This window comes from Halictus rubicundus, chromosome 6, assembly GCF_050948215.1.
Source record: "Halictus rubicundus isolate RS-2024b chromosome 6, iyHalRubi1_principal, whole genome shotgun sequence".
Lineage (NCBI taxonomy): Eukaryota > Metazoa > Arthropoda > Insecta > Hymenoptera > Halictidae > Halictus > Halictus rubicundus.
In genome coordinates this window covers 9,066,998-9,089,941 of record NC_135154.1, presented here as the reverse complement: position 1 = coordinate 9,089,941, position 22,944 = coordinate 9,066,998, and the positions used below count along the sequence as shown (strand labels likewise).

Here is a 22,944-nt window from a genome sequence, read left to right as displayed (position 1 = left end):
CATTTTGAAAATGATCACCCGCCGTTCCATAATGTCCCGGTAATTTCTTTGTCTTGGATCCTACTGTTGGCTTAGCGGTTTCTAGAATTTGAGGACGTCATTGGTGAAAGATTTAACGAGGGATGAAAGTGTTAAATATTAACTTTACTATTTTGTAAACAATTAAACAGAAGCGATGATGATAGAAAATATAGGGCTCGGAGTAATGAGAACGAAATTTTCACATATACCGTTGAGAGACTGAATACAGTGATTTCTCTATATATGTCACCAAGGTCTAGACGATAAGGGTCGCGAAATTATCCCCACTACCGGGGGGTATACCCCGTGAGGGGTCAAGAAGTTCGAGGGGCCGAGAAGTGTAAACATAGGTTGTCTCCTGGACGATACAAGACCCGTGTTGTTGACAAAAATCGATAATTCATTATACATATTTTTCTCGAAATGGGTAAAAACAAATTTTTGCCAGTGGATAACAAACTTTTCCGTATTTTTGGTACTAAATTTCCTGGCTGATTTGATAGAAACCAGGTACAGGTTCAATTTATCAACTGGAAAGTTGCTTACGGCAAGTAAATATTGTAGAGGCGTCGTTAGTGTTCGTTATTTAGATTCGTTAATGGCGTTCCCGCGAAAGATCGGAATGAATTTCGTTGTACAGGTGATATGGTGGAGGTGATATAGATTATGGGACACCCTGTATACGTTAATTTGACTTTCTTCGGTGCATTTCGGGGCTGCAAACCCTCCCCCACCATTTTCCTCTGTTCGAGGTCGCGACGTCGAGCGTTACGTGTCTGCGGAAGACGGGATCGGGCAATTTATCAATCCACAAGCGAGAGAACGACTCCTGGCCGGGCGGGTAATTTAACAAGATTGATGCGAAGCCGACATGCCACAGTTTCGCAGCTCGCGAGAAGGGGTCGGTTGATGTTGGTGATGTCGGCAGTATGGGGTGACGTCGGAGGGCTCCGAGAGGATGAGAGAGGTAAAACCAGACGTGTGAGCGACTGGTTATTAGGAAGCCTCATCACGCAGACCGGCACAGAGAATCACGCAGAGCATTAAAACAATGCCGCAAGTGATGGAGGTTGCTACATCACTAGTGTGTCTACCAGTTTCGCTATCGCGTAATACGGAGTTTGACGAGTGTCAGTAATATGTATTGTGTTTCCCAATCAAATCATATCGACATCGATCTCCTCTTATTCCTTCGATGCCTTCCTCCGGAATTTAATTAAACCCGAAGATGACTTATGAATACGTTACGAATTTTACCCGTTTCGACGCGGTATTACTGGCACCTTTTGGATTTTATGTATTCATCGCAAAATCGAACGGACGGGATTCAGAACATTAGAAAGATTAATCCTTTGTCTTACAATAATGAGCAGACTGCGGATTTCATGCATTTGAAGAGAATTTACTTATTAAAAAAAAAAGCCACTAATGAATTTTGTGTAATGAAGATGATCAGTAAAAGAAATGATTTAAAAATACATTATTTTCATTTGTGTTCCTAGACTTTTAAACATTGGTTTCCAATGATTACGAATGCACAAAAGGTATTAAATTTGTTTCTGACAATTGTATTGATGTCCTCAAACTCGGTACAATAACTGCACTGCGGATTTTGTACATTTACGAGACAAATTAATAGAAAGGTGAAAAGAATTGGAGGCTACCGATACGTGATACTCAATTTGTCAAAGTCAACGAAGCAAGGAAGAAATTCTTAATTGATACAATTTTTATTTTGCATAAATTCCGCAGTCTAATAATAATGATTTAGATTTGTGGCACTGTTCTGCGAATTTGTCCGGTCTCGGCAATGTTCCGATAGCGATTTCTGAGTTTCCGTAGTCAGTAATGACGGCCAACCGCGATCCTTCGTCTAGTCGCTAGTCGTTCCTCCAATTATTCACCGACGCGCAGGGATGATCCGGTATGGCGTCAAGGGCAGTAACAAGTTCAAGGGGGCAACAATATTAATTGGCTCGTTTATTGCGATGTGGGTGGCCGTAAGTGTCGGTTTCTCCGTTAACTTTCCGACGGAGTTAGGTGGCGGGTGTTATAAGGGTTGCAGGGTAATGTGGCGTACGATGTGCCTCGGTAAATCACTGCCCTCCTCCCGGTTTGCAATATTTAACCTCATTTTTATGAAGCCTTGTCCCTCCTTCGTGGTTTTATTATCGCGCGACGCGTAACATTACCGTCCATTTTAATATAGAACCCTATGAATTTAAACTAAACTATACAGCCCGCTCAACGAAAGCCAGACGATAGTGGAATTTCTAACTATTTTTATCTTTACGTAGGTGTCTCCTACAGAAACAAAATGTTTATCACACGAGAAAAAATTAATGACCTCCAACACAGAAAAATTCTAAATCTGAATGTCAAATAACAATAATGGCAAATAATAACTGTTTTTATCTTTACGTAGGCGTCTTCTAGAAACCCAAAATTTTTATCAAATGAGAAAAAATTAATGACTTCCAAGAAAAATTCTAAATCCAAATGGCGAATAATGCTAATGCAATATTCGTCGCTCGCGTCGCCAGCAATGAATTTCTTTTGCACATATGTATATATATATAAACTTTTGCGCGAAGCAAAACATACATAATTAGTTAAGATCACTAGGCTGCTCTACATTCGGATGACGCAATGTGAAGTCATATTAATTCAGAATACGTACATAAGGTTTCACATTACGTCCGAAGATGAATAAGCATTCTACTTGTCCTGGTTGGATTACGTACGCGCTCAATGTCGAAAACATTTATCTGTATCAACCTGTTCCTGTCTCTTGCGATCGGTTCTTTGTGTTATGATTTCTTCGACGTGATTTATGGCACCGTGCGGCTCCTAGTCGCTAGAATCTAGGTGATCGAGCGATCATCCGCTTCACAAATTGCCGTGTCACGAAGCTACGCTATGGTCTTGTCACCAGCGTCGCCAGGTGAGGGGAGGGAGCACGAATCGAGGGGAAAAAGTTACCCCTTCTCTGCCAATAGTACGCACGTCAGAGGGGGAACACGTCACGTGACTGAGCCGGCGGTGGAAGCGTGAGGGAATAGCGCGGTAGAAGGGGAAATTAGAGTGGGGGAACAAGTCTCGATCTAGCGACAGAGGGAGAACGCGTCACGTGACCGGGTCGGCGGAAGCGTGGGGGAATAACACGGTAGAAGGGGAAATTAGAGTGGGGGAACAAGTCTCGATCTAGCGACAGAGGGAGAACGCATCACGTGACCGGGTCGGCGGAAGCGTGGGGGAATAACACGGTAGAAGGGGAAATTGGAGTGGGGGAACAAGTCTTAATCTGGCGACTCTGCCTGTCACATATGCAAGCTGCCCACCAGATTACAAGTACCATGACTTCGAATAGATTTATGATTTCGTTTAGAATAAATATGAAATAAAAAATGTAGAGTCTCGTGACATCCCCCATTGTAATTCTTCCGTTCCCGTTTAACATTCTTGAAATTCTCAAATAGTTCAGCTTTCGGACGATGTAGTCCGGGCTCGTTTCGACTGAGCGCTCCGAGAGCATCATGCATCTACTTAAATAAATAATTTAAATCGGTAACCGCTTAATTACGCGCTCGCTTGCGTATACACCCTAATTATTACCTTGCCTCTACAGAAACACGCGCAATTCGGAGTTGCCGAGCCTCCTCTACCGGTTATGCAAAGCAGATATAATTTGTTGCACACAGCGATTCCGATACGGAGATTCCAGGCTTGTTTCGGGGGATCGTCGAAAATTTCGGTGGTCGATACGAGGATTGAATTTCGGTAGAGCGGTGTCGCGGGCACATTGTAGCAGGGGAGTTCATAAAACGTCACGGGCAGGGTAGATCGCATGCGCGGTTATGCATGTATATCTTAAAGATATTCAGGAAATTGGCCGCGATATCGGCGCCAATTTATCGCCGGCGGGATACCACTCGAAAGTTGCGGCGAACGCTATCCGCGGATGACTCCGCAAACGCGCCAGTTGTCGTCGTCACGGTAACGCAGAACCACTTGCAACCGCGAACATTTGAATAATTCGGTCGTTTGCAAGCGAACTTACAACGCCGTGCGCATACACCCGGATCATGGCCGCTACTTACTGCGCGGTACACCGATCTCCGGGTAGTTTTCGAGCCCGTTTTCGTGTCCCGTGAAAGTGGACATGTTTTTGAACGCGCACCGACCTCGTCCCGTTGCTCCTCTTCATCTTTTTCCTTTTCTTTTTCGTTTTCCGAGCTTTACGACGATCCTGCGCGCACCAAACAGCCTAGAAGCGGGATCAATTGTTACCGTTCCGTAAACTCGCCGGATTGAAAGGTTACAGACCGGAAAATGTCCACCGGGCTCCTTCGTGCGCAGCGTCTTATTCCACTTCGGGCTTCTTCGGCGGTCATTGTTCCTTCGTTGCTCCGAACAGTGCGGGCAAAATAGTATTTGAAATAGAAAATAGAAAATACCATGCAATTAATTTATTTTATTTATAAGAAAAAGTTTTTGAAATGCTATTTAACCAGTTGACTGCGGAGGTTAATTTTAAACATCCCTCACGGGGCGCGGAATTAAAATCAAGCAGTAACGAGTATTCACGTCGAACTCAGGCCAAACGCCGCTATTACAAATTTTACGAAAAAAGTCAAGCAAAATGAGAAAGAATTACATTCTTATTCGATAAGGAATTAAGAATTCCTTGTAGAGTTTTGGATTGACGCGTAAAAGATTGATGCATAAATGACGAAATGGAGTAGGTGTAATTTAGAAACTAGATTATTATTATTATCATTATAAATTTTCTAGTAGTCAGTTCAAATCGTTAACTACTGATAAAAGTTGCAGAACTATCCCCACTCCATCTCCTGGACGATATATGTCGCTTTTGGACGTTATGTCTAAAAATATGGGAAAAGGGTTTAAAAAAAGGATGCAAAAAGAATGTCAAAAGCATCCGAGGGTCGACCTTACTATTTGCCATAAAACATCGAATCGCACTCGAGCCGAAGATTTAAAACGGCAACAGCTAAATATGGATGTCACTCGTTTGCATTAAATTGGAATGAAACGGTGTCGTTAATATTTAAGCCTCGAAGTGAATGTAAATGCGGAATGAATATAAATTTCGATCTCTTTCTGTAGGAGATGATTAAGGATTACAGAGTTCAAACTGTTTTTGCTGTGAAAAAAGGGCCGTTCGACAAATAATTTCGTATAAACTTTTACGTAATGTCACGGAAAGTTACAAAAATGTTATCGTTTTTGGATTCTTGTTTAGAGGCACAAGCCTGTTACGATTGCATCGTTATCGTCGTATGTTATGATTTTGCGACGTGCATAATCAGCACACAAATTACCGCAATAAATGAAAATTACAATTTGAAAACAAAATAATTATTCCGCATCGAAGTGTCAGATAAGATGTTGCCAATGAACAACGATGGAATTACGCTGCGAGACTAATTGTAAACAAAATTATCTACGGTAAAATAATGTTCAACATATTTACTACATTTATCAAATTAAAGACGCGTTCTTGATACTAACCTTAACGATACAAGCAATAATAAATACGTTTCGTTGAATATTGTAGATGAGAGAAATAATTAATATTTCGTAACAGTCGAAAATGTATTAAATATTTTGTAGGAGATATGTATTTGCATTATTTATATTAGAAATAATAAGAAATTTATTGCAACAGAATTCTGTGAACGGTACAGTGAAACAATCGACTGTTATGATGCTCGTTGCAGTCGATATCTTCGAAATGCAAAGAATTTCGAAAGATTTGTATTTCAAGTGGAAAATCAGGAGTTTATTTAACGCGAGTAAAATATACAATGTGAATAAGGTTAAGCCGCCGCTGGCTAAATAGAGCAGGGCTGCAGTCCAAAAGTATTTATCTTATGTAAATGATGCTCACTGGCGTAGCATCTGAAGCATAAAAGGCTGAAACTCCATTATAACCGGAAAATAAAGTTTTGTTGGTAACTGTGTAGCTGGCACAGTTTTGTCGGGATGAATTTACATTCAGATGGCGCTATCTAATCCGCAGTAAGTTAAAAAATTTACGACTTTCGGTAAATCACGGCTCAGATCTGCTTACCCCGCAAGTGAATACTGCCGTGCGCCTGAATTGTTTATGGCCCTGCCATAAAACAATGATATGAGAGATTATAACTCAGTGAGTAATGAAATTCTTTGTGTGCGAACCACCACCCGCGCTGTTTCACCTGCTCTGAGTTATAACACCTGTTTGTCAATAAGAATTGCAATCACTCCATGTTGCAGAAATTTCAATGCTTTTTATCCACCGATTGTTTATTTCACCGGCAGAATTTCTATTCGGTATAGCCAGTCGCTTTATCCGGATAATCGTTTTAAAATAACAACTGACAAGCCAGTCGACTTTTTTTCCACAATTTTAATAATAAATTAGTCGTTTCACCGATAGTCATTAATGTTTGTTATTTTTCAGCAAATGTTGCGGCAAATAAATGACTCTGGTTTCTTTAAATTAAAATAAATTAAAATCGTTTTGGTAGCAATATAATTTATTGGAAAATGTAAGAAAAAATTTTTCAGTTCTTGATTTCAATGTATTCCTTTTACTGATATTTCATAGCGATCACATGTAAATGCACATGCTAAATGTGGAATCAATAACAGATATTGCTGCGAAGTTCATACATGCATAAATGATATCTGTCCACATGAGGGGTGTTCAATTTCCTGCATCGCGTGCAATATTATATCAGACGTTTCTACAATAAACGAGGCATGCTAATACAATAGTACTTCCAAAGTTATATAATAATGCGCTGCACGAAGAGAAACAACTGGTAATGCGTTGCATATATTAGTTTCTCACGTCAAATTTTCATTCTTAACAAATGATTGTTAGAAAACTTTCAGTAAACAGATGCTCTGTAACTGTTCACAATTTCAATCCAAAATACAATTTTTAAAATTAATATTTATAATTCCGAGAGTGTTTTTAGCGAAAACTGTTAAACACAGCTATAACTTTATGGGATTTATTCGTGTGTGTTTAAACAATATTTAGGATCTTTTTGAAATTGTTCTGCGTTGTTAATACGACAGGGATTACTGAAATTCTGAAAACGTAAACAAATTCTTAATTTGCATGAAAAACAACAAGAACAAAAGTAATGTTAGAACTAAGCGTGTAGACATTAATTAGAAATTAACCATTCAAACTGAAATGGATGCTTAACGACTCTTCCCTTATAAAAGGAACAATTTAATTAATAAACATTTATTCAATTGAATATTATAGTAACACCTGAAGTTAAAATATATTGACCAAGAAGAGTATACTCACCGAAGAAGCATTCGAGCTGTTCCATAGTTAACAAAAATTGAACGAAAATTCTCTCTAACGCAAATTGAATGAAAATGATCTTTATCAAAAATGAAATGAAAATTAAATCGAGTGAACGCTCTTTCCTCCCGATGATGTTACGCCACTGAGTCGTAATTTACCCGGAGCGTTTATGGCATTGTTGTGAAGCAGTGCTTGGCGTCGTCTTATAAAACCAATTTCGCGGGTATTATGCAAGCTGTCAGTCCCATAGGTGAGTTATGGCAAACGTAGCCTGCAGCACAAACACGTATTACTCTGTACAGGCGTTCTTTATATTTACGCCAGCAACACTCGTTATAATACGAAATTAGCGGACCCTGCTTTTAGTCCGTCAACTGATAACAGCATGTTCCCTTTCAAATGTGTTGAAAATCAGAATCAGTTGAATCAGTTGTTATGCATTATTTCTGCCTGTATATTTACATAATTGTTACTGTAAATATTCGGAAACTGAAACCCATCAAACAGCTACAACTGGTTTAGACTGGGCCTGTCCAGACATTACACCTACTCGCGTTGTTAACACGTTGCAATTGTGATTGCAAATATTCAGAAACTGAAATCCACTAAACAGCAGAAATTGGTTTAGACTGTGCCTGTTTAGACATTATATCTACCTCGCAGGTTGTTAACACGTTGCAATTATTATTGCAAATATATTGGTTTAGTCAGGGCATGGCCTGTTCAAGCATTCTACCTACCTCTCAGGTTGTTAACACGTTGCAATTGTTATTGCAAATATTCAGAAACTGAAATCCACTAAACAGCTGAAATTGGTTTAGACTGGGCCTGTTTAGACATTCTACCTACCTCTCAGGTTGGTAACGCGTTGCAATTGTTATTGCAAATATTGCAAATATTGAAAAAATTGTGATACCTCTGGGCATGCGACAGAATTGTTTCCGGTGAGCAAGGGGTGATAAATCAGGTAATTCAACAAACGGATTGATAAACGCATATAAAGAAGTCCCGCCGGTGGGAAAGAGCGATCCTTCAGATCTATTGGACAATAAAGCGGCGTGTACACTCTTCATGGCGGCGAGTCGGAAACGAGTATCTGAACGTCGTGTTTAACTCTATTGGAATATACGACGCTATATCCGGAATTTCGTTCCAGACCGTTAAGACACTAGATTCCACTTTATCGGCACCGTAATGGTTATATAGCTGTTAAAGTTGCCCCTCATACAACTTTTCCAATCTTATCTTCACGTATGGCTTCTCCTTCCCTGTCCTTTCCTGTCCTCCACACTTTCCTTTCGCGCGTCCTCTCTCTCTCTCTCTCCTTCTCCCTTGCTCTCGTACACGCACGATATCTCTCTCTCTCTCTCTTGGTCTCTCCAGCTTTTTTCTTTCTCGATCTCTCCCTCTCGAATGCGAAGGAAAAGCGGAAAGGATTTAGTTAAATTGGACTGCATGCGAGGAGTTGTCGGTTAGATTTGTTCAGGCATCAGAGAGCGCTGACCGTTGTAAAAGCACTCGTACCGGGACCAGGCAGAAGAGAAGAAATGTAGAGGCGGCGGCAGGTCGTGGTTACGGAGAATGCAATGTCTTTCTCCTTTCTTTTTATTTGGGATCGCCATTGAGCGTGTTGGTGACCAGGTTGTCGATACGTGCTTCGCATCCCCGATTCGACTCTTCAGCCCTATTCCCTGGTAGGACTCGAAATTGTATGGTATTTCCTACTGGATCGCTGGAATCTGCCTAACTCGATACCGTCCCTTCGATACGCTCTTTCGGTATCGTTTCTTCTTTTTTCTTTTCCATTCCAGCCGCTTATGAACACCTTCGAACAATCTCCGCCTGGCCAGGAAAAAGCTTACGGTTAGATTACTTTCAATATCTAGCTCCAATCTCGGTGTTTTAGCAATCTAAGTTGCAACCAGTTAACAAAATAACGTATAAATCTGTCCAAAAAAATACAAATTTGTAATTTATTAAATGGGTCTACGAACGTTTAGTTGGAAACTTCGTTCATAAAGTAAGAAACGCTCTTCAAAGCATATAATAACATTTTAGGAATTACTTTTTTTAATGCAAGTAAACAATTCTTTTTTCCTATTAGATAACTCTGGTTGCACTTTAAGTTGCATAAGTTTTGTGTATCCAGATAGATATATTTATATATTCGAATATAATAGTGAATAAAGATATATAAATGTAAAAATAAAATTGATGAATTTTTATTTATAAGTACTTTACTAAATGGGACGTGAGCATTATTGTACTCTCCTAAATTTTATTTAATAGCAAATGCAATGTTTGTCCTACACGACGAGTCCACTCGTCGTTAGACAAAAAAATGCCATGTTTTCATGACGAGTACACTCGACGTAAACAGGTTAATAGCAAATACTTTACTATGACAGAAATTGATTATTATTCATTGCTTGTGAATACAGGTATTCGCATAAAATTAATATGCGCATTTATAAACTAAAATATTACCGTGTCCTATTCACGATTTAATAGATCTAATAATTTGGCATTTTTCTTGCTTGTGAATGATTGTATTAGGCAAACCAAAAGAGGGATTAAATAGTTATTCGTATGTTATCGTCAGATAGAAAGATTAATAAATAGATTAACCTTTTGCAGTCAAATAGCAATTTATCAAATACGTACGATTAATGTAAACACTTTAACAATAATTCTTAAGCAAGAATTGTGAGAATACCATATTCAGAAGCGTTATGCTGATTCGCTATTTATTTGCAAAACTTGCAATGTTAAGTAAAATATTAAACTACAATCTTTTAGTAGCTTCATCCCAGTTCTTTTTACATTCTGTAAAACAACATTAGTTACAGCAATAACAAATTTAATACATTAATAATCAAAATAATATAACACTGGACTCTATTAAATATAACAGTAAGATTATTTAAATTGAAATTTTTTTGAAAATACTATATTTTTCAGTTTCTCTATTAAACATTACTATATGAATGACAAGTATTAATTTCTAAAAATGAAAATTATCTACAATTCTTGCCTAATTTCTACACTTGCATTATCACGAATGCATAACAATGAATAAATAATATTATCACTTTAACAAATTTTTTTAAATTGACCTTATATTTTTACCCTGGCCAAATTCTTTACGAAAACGCTTTTCTTCGATATGTTTCTTTTTCAAAACAAGTCAACTCTGCACGAGTGTTCGGAGCCATGTTGTTTCTAAGGTGTCGCGAAATGTCAGGCGGACCAGGAGAAGATTGTTGCTCGATACACGCAAACAAAACTATTCGAGTGATTTATTGAAATTGGTAAGGTTGCCAAATGCATGCGGTTGCGAGCCTGTATCATTAAGGTTGGCAATAATTTCACGCAATTGATTAGAACTAGTCGACGTATTTAATTGCCTGTCGTGCAGTCACCTTGTTATTTATTTGCTACGCGTTGAACATTATGATAGTTGGCGATTTTTCAGACGTCGGGAACTGGAACCAACTAATGCAACGTAAATTACTTGCACGAATAATTCCGTTCAACGCGCGCCCGACACATTGAAAGAAGAATTTCAGACTCTCCAAGTATTAATAGCTGGATTAATAAATGTTCATATCCTACGTTCCGCATTATATCGCGCGTACAACATCTAACATCGTTGGTGAACAAGTCGTACGCTTCAATATCGTTTCATAAATATTTCATTAGACTCGGGCGAAGTGTTAATGGTGAAAACCGTTTAATTTGTTGCATGTCAACCGGAATTTGTATCGTAATCCATAATTTAGTTGACATTATCGAAGCATGAGCTACACGTGTTGGATGAACCGTTATTTGCTGGACACGGTCTTTTTATTTATACAAAACGATCACGTACATTGAATGTACAAGGTGCTTCATTTTCTTTTAACAACCGGTACTAACGTATTCAAGCAGTAAACATTGCAAAGACATTATTAACAGTTCGAACACTTTTCCAGGGTGCGTGTACTATACACTGCTGCCCTTAGAGGTCACGGGGCCCGGGGCAAATGTCTATAAATTATAATATTATTTAAATTGCTAATAATTCTTCGCAATCTATAGCCGCAGAAATTTTCAAAATGCAATAATTTGTGTATTAATTCTTTTTTATTAACAGTTCGAACACTTTTCCAAGGTTGCGTGTACTATACACTGCTGCCCTTAGAGGTCACGGGGCCCGGGGCAATTGCCTATAAATAATAATATTATTCAAATTGCTAATAATTCTTCACAATCTATAGCCGCAGAAATTTTCAAAATGCAATAATTTGTGTATTAATTCTTTTTTATTAACAGTTCGAACACTTCTCCAAGGTTGCGTTTACTACGCAGTGCTGCCCTTAGAGGTCACGGGGCCCGGGGCAAATGTCTATAAATTATAATATTATTCAAATTGCTGATAATTCTTCGCAATCTATAGCCGTAGAAATTTTCAAAATAATTTGTGTATTAACTCTTTAATCACCGTAACATCCGCATGATACGACGAAGTCGTCCCGTATATTTCGATAACATCCCCATTAACTTTTGACGCGCCTGCGTTCGTACACTTTTCGCCTAGCGTCTATTTGCGAAACACGTTTGCCGTAGCATAACTGGAAATTCCGGAGGCAGCTGCCGTATGAAAAATTCAACGCAGCAATTAAATCAGGGGAACGCACGACGTCTTGATAATATTACAGTACAGCATTAGGGGAGCAAGATAGTTACGGAGATCCGTCTGCTGGGTTGAGTAACACGTTCTAGTTAATGGGGTGAAAATCACTGAACCCCTCGTCGGTATAACCTAACTGTACGATATACAATTCCTGCTTAAGCCACGGATAACGACAGCACGGTTGAGTTACTGTTATTACTTGGTGCCGCTATCGGCTTCGATAATCGATAATACTGATTAAAAGTAGTCAAGGCGGCAGTTTCTCCGTGGCGGCGCACCAAACGGTTAACAGGTCAGGAAATAAATAATCAACAATAATGCGCTCGCGCGCAACTGCGCGTATCCATTCGAGCGTTAAACACAGCGGCAGGCTGTCCCAAAAGTTTTCGGCTTTCGCAATAATTTCCCTTCGAGGCAGGCATCTGGGAATCCTGAATTCTTGCTTTACTAGCAGCAGTATAGCAAAATTACTTAAAAATTATTTTTGTCCCTTGATGGTTCAAGTAATCAAATGGCGTGACGAGCACCGGAAGATGACGGCCTAACAATATAAAGTGGACGCATTGCGGAAAGAAGTTTTGAGACAAGATGGTCGTCGAGTGAGAATACAGTGTGTCCCACGAGCTCTGTCCACTTGAATATCTTGGTTATTTCAAACACTACGAGAAAATGTCACTTACAGAAGTTTAAAGATACTACATAATAAATGATATTCTTGCAAGTGGAGGCGTAGAGAAGATATAGAGAAGATGAATCTGACGTACACTGATACGAGGATTATGATGTACCGTTGCAACAACATTAATTTCATTATCTTCATCACTACATATAGGCTTTTGACGATTTCGAACAGCGAGACTTCCAGTTTCTTTTCATTTTTTACACAATCTTTCAAAAGTCTTGTGCGAAGGGCATATGCGGTTTGGATATCTTTCACCGTACAAATTTCGAGCCACGATCGCGTTTACTTTCTGCATAAATTAGAAGCATCTCTAATCGTTCCTCGAATGAAAATTTCATATTGACTATCTTATGTTCGCTAACCGAGAAACTGTTTACATTTGACGTAGTGAGCATATCCTTGAATACGTTCCATAATGAAAGTAATCAAACGAAAATAGTTAAAATATCTCAGCAACGGTAAGTTTTATGACAAATACACTCCAGTACTTTCATACTCAGAATACGCCGATCTATCGAAATCCCTACGCCTTCGCTTGCAAGAATATGATTTATACCGTATTATGTAGTTTCTGAAACCCTGCAACTTCTGCAAGTACCATTTTCTCGTATTGTTTGAAATGACCAAGTGGACAGAGCTCGTGGGACAGGCTGTATGTTTCGTGGATGTATCGGGCGATCCGTTTAACGGTCGAAGACTATCGGGACTATCGCGGCGCGATTTCTGTCCGCGGGATAAGGCATCGTGGCCGGAGTAATGGGGTGAAAATCACTTAACCCCTCGTCAATGCGAGAGGCGAACGCGAGGCGCGTTATTCAATTCGCGCTTAAGCCAACGATAATAACATCAGCCGGCGGCGGGCGGCGTGCAAAGTCAAGGACTGACGTAGCGGCGAAGATTTACGGGCACGGGCTGGGGCATGCATCCTGTATGAATGTCGGGGCAGCTTGTAATAATTCAACTCCGCGGCCACACCTCGGCCACTTCCCGTCTGCAGTCTGGCAGGGCACGACCACCAAGCGGACTGCTGCTCCGTTGCGGAGGGGTTTCCGGTAACTGCGCGGTCGACATCTCTCCTCCTCCCTTCCTCTCTTCCCTCTGCTCTCTTTCTCTCTCTCTCTCTCTCTCTCTGTCCCTCTCTACCCCGCTCTCTTCCACCCTATCTCCGGATCTATTCCTCTCTGTCCACCGGTTTCTTCCTTCCTCTCTCTCTCTCTCTTTCTCTCACTCTCTCTCTCTCTTCCCTGCATCCACTCCCCTCGTGCCTCCCCGCGCTCCCCACCGAACAGCCACCCTTATCCGAGAGAGCTCGACCCAAGAGAGCGAAGAGCTCTGATATATCGGCCGCACACATTGCACTGGATGGAACGCAATATGTCCACCGAGAAAGGCAATAACCATTAGGTCCCGAGAAAACTGCCCCATTTCAAACGACACGAACGGTCGAATATCAGGAAATTTATATCTGGTAGCCTTCCCACCCCTTCGGCCACCCTGCCCTCCCACCCTCTATCTTCACCCCTGCCGGGCTACCACCTTCTTCGTCCCATTCGTCGAACCCGGGCCGCGAGTCGTAGAGATCGGAGCCGCTGCTGGCTAGGAGGCTCCGAGACATATCGTGCAGAGTGGAAAAGGTTATAAACGTGGAGGCAACTCGCTGGGGAGGTCGGGCAAAGTTTTCGTGAGGGACCTTATACCAGCGAAACCGGCGGCGGCGGCGGCGGGTACGCCCGCGTTTCCCGCTTTATACGATCGGATATGAAGTGGTTGGTCACGTGCTCGTGGCCAACCAACGGTGTTACCTACTCGGCTCCGCCGATTTGTCCGGCTATGTCGAAAATCTTTCCACGGTCGTTGCTTTCGCTTCCCCCCTCCGAATGTATGTACACACACGCGCACACGTGCCTACACGCGCGGTAAGCGTACCCAAGTGAATGTGTCGCAGGCACACGCTTGACAGTGAATACATGCACGCCCAAAATTGATAAGCAATCCTGTACACATGCAATGCAGTAGCTGCTCCCACAGACCACACCAGCCTATAAATTTGATGGTTAGGCTCGGGGTCTAGGCTAGCCAGAGACTTGATATAGATCGGGTCAAGGCTAAGCCTAGGCTAACTTTGGATTGGTTTCCGGGATCGTTCTTCGAACATGCACAAACAAGTCCACCCTTAACGCTTAACTAGATCTGCGGAGCCCCAGGAGCGACCATTTTACATTTTTAAGAATTTAGTGGTACGAGTCTGATGGAGTACATTTATTTGTTAAAATTACTTATTGAGAAATAAATTCTCTAGAGTTGCACTTTTATCTAGTAGTGCTAGTGAGCTTGCGGAACGGACTTAAATAATATAACAATTTAATTAATACAAATAACATTCGCTTCTATTTAATTGGTGAAAGTTCATCCTGGCTTTCAAGTAGTGGGTTTTACGCTGTTATGATAAAAATGTGTAAATGTAATTCAACACAGCAGACGAATTTAGGAACATCAATGTATTATTTTCATCTTCCTGGAAATATTAAAGAAATATTGACAATTTCGTTCGGCTCTTATTTCTTGCAGATAATGCAGACAATTTTTGTCTTGCACAAAGATCCACAGTCTAGTCATCACTATACCCCGCTAAAGGGTTAAAATCTCGACGTTACGCTTTCACAAACGTCGTCAGTTTAGAATGACTTTAGCAAACAAGTATATGACTACGTTAGACCATCTTTTTATAGAGACCGTCTATCACATTACAATTTACATTGGCCATAGATTATGCCTAATTGATACTTTCGCTAGCGCCTTACGTAATCGTAATTGATTAATAAATTTCGTGGGTTTGATAAATTCGACTTGCGTCTGCCGTGGCGTATACGTAGAATCCTCGGCTAATTTTACACGAGGTGTTGATGAAAACGATAAATCAATGGTTGCCAGTGGTTCAGAAGTGTGTAAAGATCAGGTTTATCCGCGCCGCGGATTCTCATAAATTATGTAAACGGATTACCAGGGGGGATACACGATTGAGAGACATTTATTTCGCTTCAGGTCGAGATTTATTCGCATCGCCGCGACAGCGTCTTGAGAATTTTTCGAACGAATTTACCCCCGGTCGCCTTTGAACGTTCCTGCGAACGAACGGAAGCCTTCTATTAGTTTCAACGTCGATGATGCAAGCTTCGTCCGCGGGATCTGAATATTTATATCGTCGATAAAAGATAAACACATCATCCGCACGATATAAATGGCGGATTTACGGCCGGAGCCGAAACGTAGGCGTCGTTCCGTCGACTGCAGGAGAAATATTACGCATTGCTCTTTCCATGCGACGACGGCCGAGAGCTGTCACGTAACAAATGCTCGTAGCCGACACTCGTAAACTAGACTCACGCTAAAAGCCTTCGTTGCCCTTTCTTCCCCGTTCAAGAACGTCAGACTTATTTTATGTTTCGTCGCCGCTCAGACACGTTTTCGGCGACATCGACGTTAATTGAGTTTCGACCGACGGCTCCTACGTTTCTGGAGAGAGTGTACGCGGGCTCTCTGATTTATAGCAAAGAATCCCATTTCTTTCACATCTTCTCGATCCCCGCGTCCCCAGACTCTCAAAGTGGTCCCGTGTAACTTTGCAAAATTGGGGCGACCATTTTCAACGCCGACGAACCTTAAAAATAACTGATGCTCGTTGTCTTCTAAAAATGAGAACAAAACAAACTTCATTTTTACAAAATCCTATTTTGGACTATTTTCTCCGCGGTCCGGACAAATTATAACTTTACAAACATTTCTATTATTCCGTCGTCCAGTAAACTAATTTTTCTGACTCCTTAAAAGTGGTCCCGTGTAACTTTGCAAAATTGGGACGACCATTTTCAACGCCGACGAACCTTAAAAATAACTGATGCTCCTTGTCTTCTAAAAATGACAACAAAACAAACTTAATTTTTACAAAATCCTATTTTGGACTATTTTCTCCGCGGTCCGGACAAATTATAACTTTACAAAAATTTCTATTATTCCGTCGTCCAGTAAACTAATTTTTCTAACTCCTTAAAAGTGGTACCGTGTAACTTTGCAAAATTGGGGCGACCATTTTCAACGCCAAACCCACCGAGCCTTAAAAATAACTGATGCTCCTTGTCTTCTAAAAATGACAACAAAACAAACTTCATTTTCACAAAATCCTATTTTGGACTATTTTCCCCGCGATCCGGACAAATTATAACTTTACAAAAATTTCTATTATTCGTCGTCCAGTAAATTAATTTTTCTGACTCCTTAAAAGTGGTCCCGTGTAACTTTGCAAAATTGGGGCGACCATTTTCAACGCCAAACCCACCGAGCCTTAAAAATAACTGATGCTCCTTGTTTTCTAAAAATGACAACAGAACAAACATCATTTTTACAAAATCCTATTTTGGACTATTTTCTCCGCGGTCCGGACAAATTATAACTTTACAAAAATTTCTATTATTCGTCGTCCAGTAAATTAATTTTTCTAACTCCTTAAAAGAGCTCAAGTCGTTTGCTTGTAATTTTTAAAATTTATTCTATCGCGAAGAGTGTCTAAGTATTAACCCTTAGCACTCGAATGGCGACTGTAAATTACTAAAAACTTCAGTATTGTACAAGTAAATTGCACCATTTTCGTATGTATAACATGAAAAAAAATCTACAGAAGAGAAATATTCTAGGTCGAAAGAAATGTTTCGTTTTGGAGTTAAAAGAGCTTCGAGTGCGAAAGGATAATAAAAACTGTGTATACATACAAATGGTAACTGATGCTATCTGGGGGGATAGAAAATTAGGGTTACAGCACTGTTTTGACCATTTTGCAGGAATTGAGATTTTCATATTAGGACAGGACACAGAAATATAATAAAAATTAAAATCGGTTCGTTGAAATTTCGTGGGGGCGACTGCTGGCGCAACGGTGTCTATATGTTCATGAGAATTTCCGGAAAATATCTCGCGGCTAATCGGTATCTGGCCGCAAAATTCGAGAAAGACCAACTGGCTGGAATATTAGACGTTCCGTTAAGAGGTGAGAATCGACGTATCTGCGGCACGTCGTAACGTACATCGAGTACGGAGCCCGAGGCGAGCGGGTACAGCACGGACCTGCAGGCAGAAATTGCTTTTCCCCTATAAGGCGCCATTATCACGCACCATCTTGTTCGAATGGCTTCGTAAAATGCCAAACTGGGAACTCGGTATTGCTGTGTCCAGCGCTGCGGTCAGCTTTGACCGTCGCAAAAACTTCCCCCACCCTTCCGGTTTCGGTACGCCCCTGGTATAACCCCCCGTCCCTCACCCCCTTCGACTCCGCAGCCCGCAGAGAGACATGATTGTGCGGGGAAATTGTGGTTGCTCTTTCTCTTCGTGTCCTCTTTACATCGTCTATGGTCCCCGGCACTTTCGCCTTTTCTTTTTCTAACATGGAGTGGAAGCACTTTTCTTCGAGGGTGTTGGAGTGTGCGGAGGACATCGTCTGGCGAAAAGAGGGCGCCGGTTCGTGGTGGAACGGAGAAAGACGGAAGGCACGGGGATAGGTCGGCGTAATATCACCAGACTACCTTGCACACGCTGGCCAAACATAACGGTGCAACTTTTGCCAAATGATGCCATCCGTTTAATTTCTTGGAACGACTGAGCGGACGTTTTCCGGGGCGAAATATTAATAACGCGCCACGCCCACGCCGGGATTCCATGACTGTTACGTTGCAAAACTTTGTTATACTTTGTACGGGCTTGCCCAACGATCTGCAAAGCCCGCGCGGAACGCTATTTACTTTTTATCGTTATTATTTCTTCACTTAACGGGATCAAAGCTTCTTGTCCCCGGGTGTGTTTCGTAACGCGTTTTAGACCCGCTTACACAATGCTCGAAGAAGATTGAAGCGGTGGAACGCGTTTTTGCCGGGGAACAACCACAGCACTAGAAATTAGTATTCCCTCGGGACGGCTATTTTCAATTGGTACATTTCTTTTGTAACAGATATTCCTGGCTTTTCTTATCTACGGGGTAAGGGACCCGATTACTGTGGGCCTGCCAATTACTGTGCCTATATTAATTATACCTGTTTTTAAAGAATATTGAAAAAGAGATAAGTAGCATATACAGCGTGTTCCAGAAATGTCTGAAAATCTTGGAAGGGGGGGTTCCTGAGGTCATTTGAAATAACTTTTTCCTTTGCGAAAATTTCCGCCTCGGCTTTGTTTAGGAGTTATTAGTGAAAAACACGGACCAATCAGAGCGCAGCTACAACGGACGCACTCTGGCTCGGCCAACGGCAGCGCCACGCTGAGCGCCCATCCGTCGCCAAGGCGGAGTCCGTTCCCTATAGCGGCGCTCTGATTGGTCCGCGTTTTTCGTTAATAACTCCTTAACGAAGCCGAAGCGGAAATTTTTGCTAAGGAAAAAGTTACTTCAAATTGCTTTAGAAACCTCCTGTTTCGAGGTTTACCGACATTTTTGGGACACCCTGTATATTAACTGATTTTAACGAAAAAATTGAATACCTCTTTTTTAATATTCATTATGCTTTAAAGATAAGTATAATTAATACAGGTACAGTAATTGGCACGCCCACAGAAATTGGGTCCCTTACATATTTTCTAAACAATTATGATTTCACAGATTGAAATGACACTATACTTACTTCTACCTACTAAACTATAAAAATATAAAGAATAATCCACAGTGTAGTTATGAGACTCAAATGAACACGAGTAACACGGGAACACATACCAGTGTAACAATTTCTACACACATGTTTAACACACAATTTTATATGCTTTTTACTAAATAACAAGATTTATGATGCTTCCACGAGGATTAACTTTGTGCAGATGGTCTTCCTTACAAAACCAGATGTTGAACGAGCTTTCTGAAATTTTTATTTTTATTTTACTGGCCTCTTTCATCAGTGTTTTGCAAACAGCAAGTTTCATATATTTTCAATAAGACAAATCTTGATTTACAAGTACAGCATTTCAGTTTTTTTTTTTGTGAAAACGAATATTTCAAGTTTGGTAATTTGATTACCAATTTATTTTGTACGATATGTGTACTATGACACGTAAACTCGATTAACTGTTTAACGCGTATAATACATTTTCCACGAAAAGTACAGATTGTTATATTCACATCCATATGACGCTGTACATTATATGTGGAATCAGTAGATATAAATTTCTGGAATTATTTCAAAACGTGTCTAAAAAGGTATGAGTTATGAGGAATGACAATCTTCAATGTCGTTCGTTTTATTTTGGTGCCAGATATTAAGATCATGTCATGTTGAATAGACTTTTATAGATTGTTTATGTAACGACACCGCAGCACATTGCCCACAATGTTGTGATGATTTACTAGAATCTGTCATTTCAGTATGTCTGCTTGGCAAACCAGTTTTATTCTCAAATTTCTGGCAACCCAAAAGATTTTTAATTCTATTTTCAAAAATATGAAATGGTTCAATTTAATACAGTGACTCGCAGTAATATTCGACCGCTTTTAGAAGGCCTTTTTTAATATTAAACCGTATATGACTTGGATTATTTTTAGAAGTTAGAACAATTACTTTACTACGTGAAAGGAAACTTTTGAAAAAATTGCAATTGGTCATTTTCCATCAAAACCTCAAATTTTTAAATTTACACTCGGACAACATTCAATTGAGTAGCAAAAAAAACCAAAAATCACTTTAAAAAATGTAAGAAAAATGATCACACTTTTAACTTACTTCGACAGCTACTCCATTGTTATCATAAACACATAAAATCCGCAGTTATAAATGTAACACCGAATAATTACGCTGCAACAAATGATGCGCTAAGCTATCTTTAATCTCACGTTCCGCAAAAAGGAAGCATACTTTTTTCTTGTTTGTTGTGGAGAACAAGAAAAAAAAAGGCGAAACAAACGAACAGATAAAATGAAACAACGTTATTTATGGCGGAGTCGGACTTATGCGCAATGAAACATAAATATTTGTTTCTTCCTTGGAGATAACTCATAATATACGCACTATATAAATCCATTCGTCTTTCCAGCTGTGTCGGATTCCAACGTGCCGTCGTCGTTGCGGGAGATGCGTTCAATACATATTGCCTTTTACCTAGCGTCAAGACTTGTCTAACGAAAATTAATTATCCTTCCCGTAGGTCCGCTGTTGTTATACAAAACGGATGTTCCACGATTATATATATTTATAGCTTTTTCTCCCCCCCCCCCTCTCTCTCTCTCTCACTCCTTCTCTCGCATTCAAGCGCAAGCTTCGTCATTGTTCTGTGTTTCAAAATTGATCTTCGGTTGCCTTCAGTCGAGATTTTATCACTGACGCGCCATATGTACAGCTTCAGGTTATATAATTAACCCGACTTCTGTTATAATTAATCCTTTCAATTTTGTCCGCAAAAATTTCTCACGTTTCTTTTTCTTTTTATCCTTATAACCAGACTGCGAAAGTTTATGCAGAATAAAAATTGTCTCCGCCAACTACGAGAAACAGAGTTCGAATAAAAATGTATTAAAGAGAAATTCGAAAATATGAATCCTGTTAAATTTCTCAACGAAATGGACTTTTCTGTTTAAAATTTTTTCGGAACAGAAACTCGAGATTTCGAGCTTTTCTTTGTCAAATCTGTGTTACGGTTTGCTCGTCCCCGAAAGATTCGACGTATATATATCCAGCAATAATGTACTGAACAAAAAGCAATACCGACTATGATGGTATGTACGAACGAAATCGAAAAACTTTCAATCCTCGAAGGAGCTATTGTAACAAACGTGGCGAATAAACGCCGCGTATACCGTTAGACCCGGTATCGGCAATAGCAACGCACCCTTGAGATGCGCGGTAGTGGTTGAACTTATAACAACGCTACTTTTAACGCCTTTTTCGTTCTTACATGTTGTTAAAACTACATTTATCGACGGGTTCCGTTTATACATTATTTATGAGCTACTATTATAACTCCTTCGGCAGTGGAACGAGTACGACGGTGTCCACCTTTTCTCAGTGTCTATTAAACTACATGGAAGCACACAATAGCAACACAGAGGCACGATCTCACTTCTTTTTGGAAAATTGAAATTTGTTTCTGAAATAGATTTTTGAAATATAAATAGCTGTTATATTGATAATTTATAGGACTTATATAATAAGTAACAATTATATATTAAATTATTAATTATTATTACGTTAAATTTTGTATCCCTTTTATCATTAAATTAAAATTTTTTTATTATATTGATATGAATGTTAAACTGATTTATATGACGATGCTGAAGGAACATTGTGAAATATTTTTCAAAATTCTATGTTTATGTGCACTACATATTAGAAACGAATTATTTGCAAATAAGACAATTTAAAAGTATTGTTACGTTATAAACAATCGATTAAACTTGTTAAGAAGGGGAATAGATTTCTGCGTCGCCCCAGTTTGGTGGAATTCGAGTAGCAAACGTATATTTTGCATGAAAGATCCGCGCAGCTCTAGTCACCATGAACCCATGGGTAGTCCGAGAGCTTGACCCCATAACTCGCGCGCGGTGTATTAATAAAACGCGTATTAAACAGAAGAACGAAGATAAAGCGATACACAGGACCCGTATCGTATGCTTCGTCGCATTGAATATATCATCTCTATCGGTAATCGTTGAAACTTGATCATCGATGCGAACGGGAGGGGGGACTGTAACGGGAACAAGACGAAATGGGAGCGATGACAGGGTCTAAAAATGATTAACCGTCGCATGTTACACGGCACTAAACTAGGCTGATGCTCGCGGGGTGTGTGGCTCGAAAGATGAAGCTTCTCAGCATGAGTATTGAGACGTTCATTAGCGGCGGGTACACTCTCAGCGTGAGTCACTGTGCACGATGGCGTTACGTGTGGTCAAAAGGAGAAAGGGGAAGACAACCATCATTGACGGGTGATGAAGGGTTGTCCCCTGCGGCGATCTTTCCTGCACCCGTGACCTGCGAGACTATACCCTCACTATACCGGATGATGCACACACGGTATCGTGTGTCCCTACAATATCCCAGCTTCGTTCGATCTTATGCTCTGTCACGTGAAATCCGCTTAAATTCACTCTCGCGCACAGACAGCTGTTGCGATACCTTTCTTTGTATTTGTAACACTTCCCCCCCTCCCCCCTAGATACTAGCTCTTCGAAACGAGTTCACATTTTCACATTTTTAGTTTGCATTTCTTGTT

General features: G+C 40.2%; 2 long non-coding RNA genes across 2 annotated transcripts in view; one reads left to right on the top strand and one right to left on the bottom strand.

The window, feature by feature from the left end:
• Nucleotides 1-22,944, top strand: part of LOC143355217 (uncharacterized) — a 69,288-nt gene that overhangs the window by 13,220 nt on the left and 33,124 nt on the right. The gene's annotated exons all lie outside the window — the stretch shown is intronic.
• Nucleotides 7,996-9,190, bottom strand: LOC143354900 (uncharacterized). Its single transcript, XR_013082409.1, has 2 exons — nucleotides 8,210-9,190; nucleotides 7,996-8,148 (listed from the first exon to the last, which is right to left on the bottom strand). It is a non-coding gene; the product is annotated as an uncharacterized LOC143354900 (long non-coding RNA).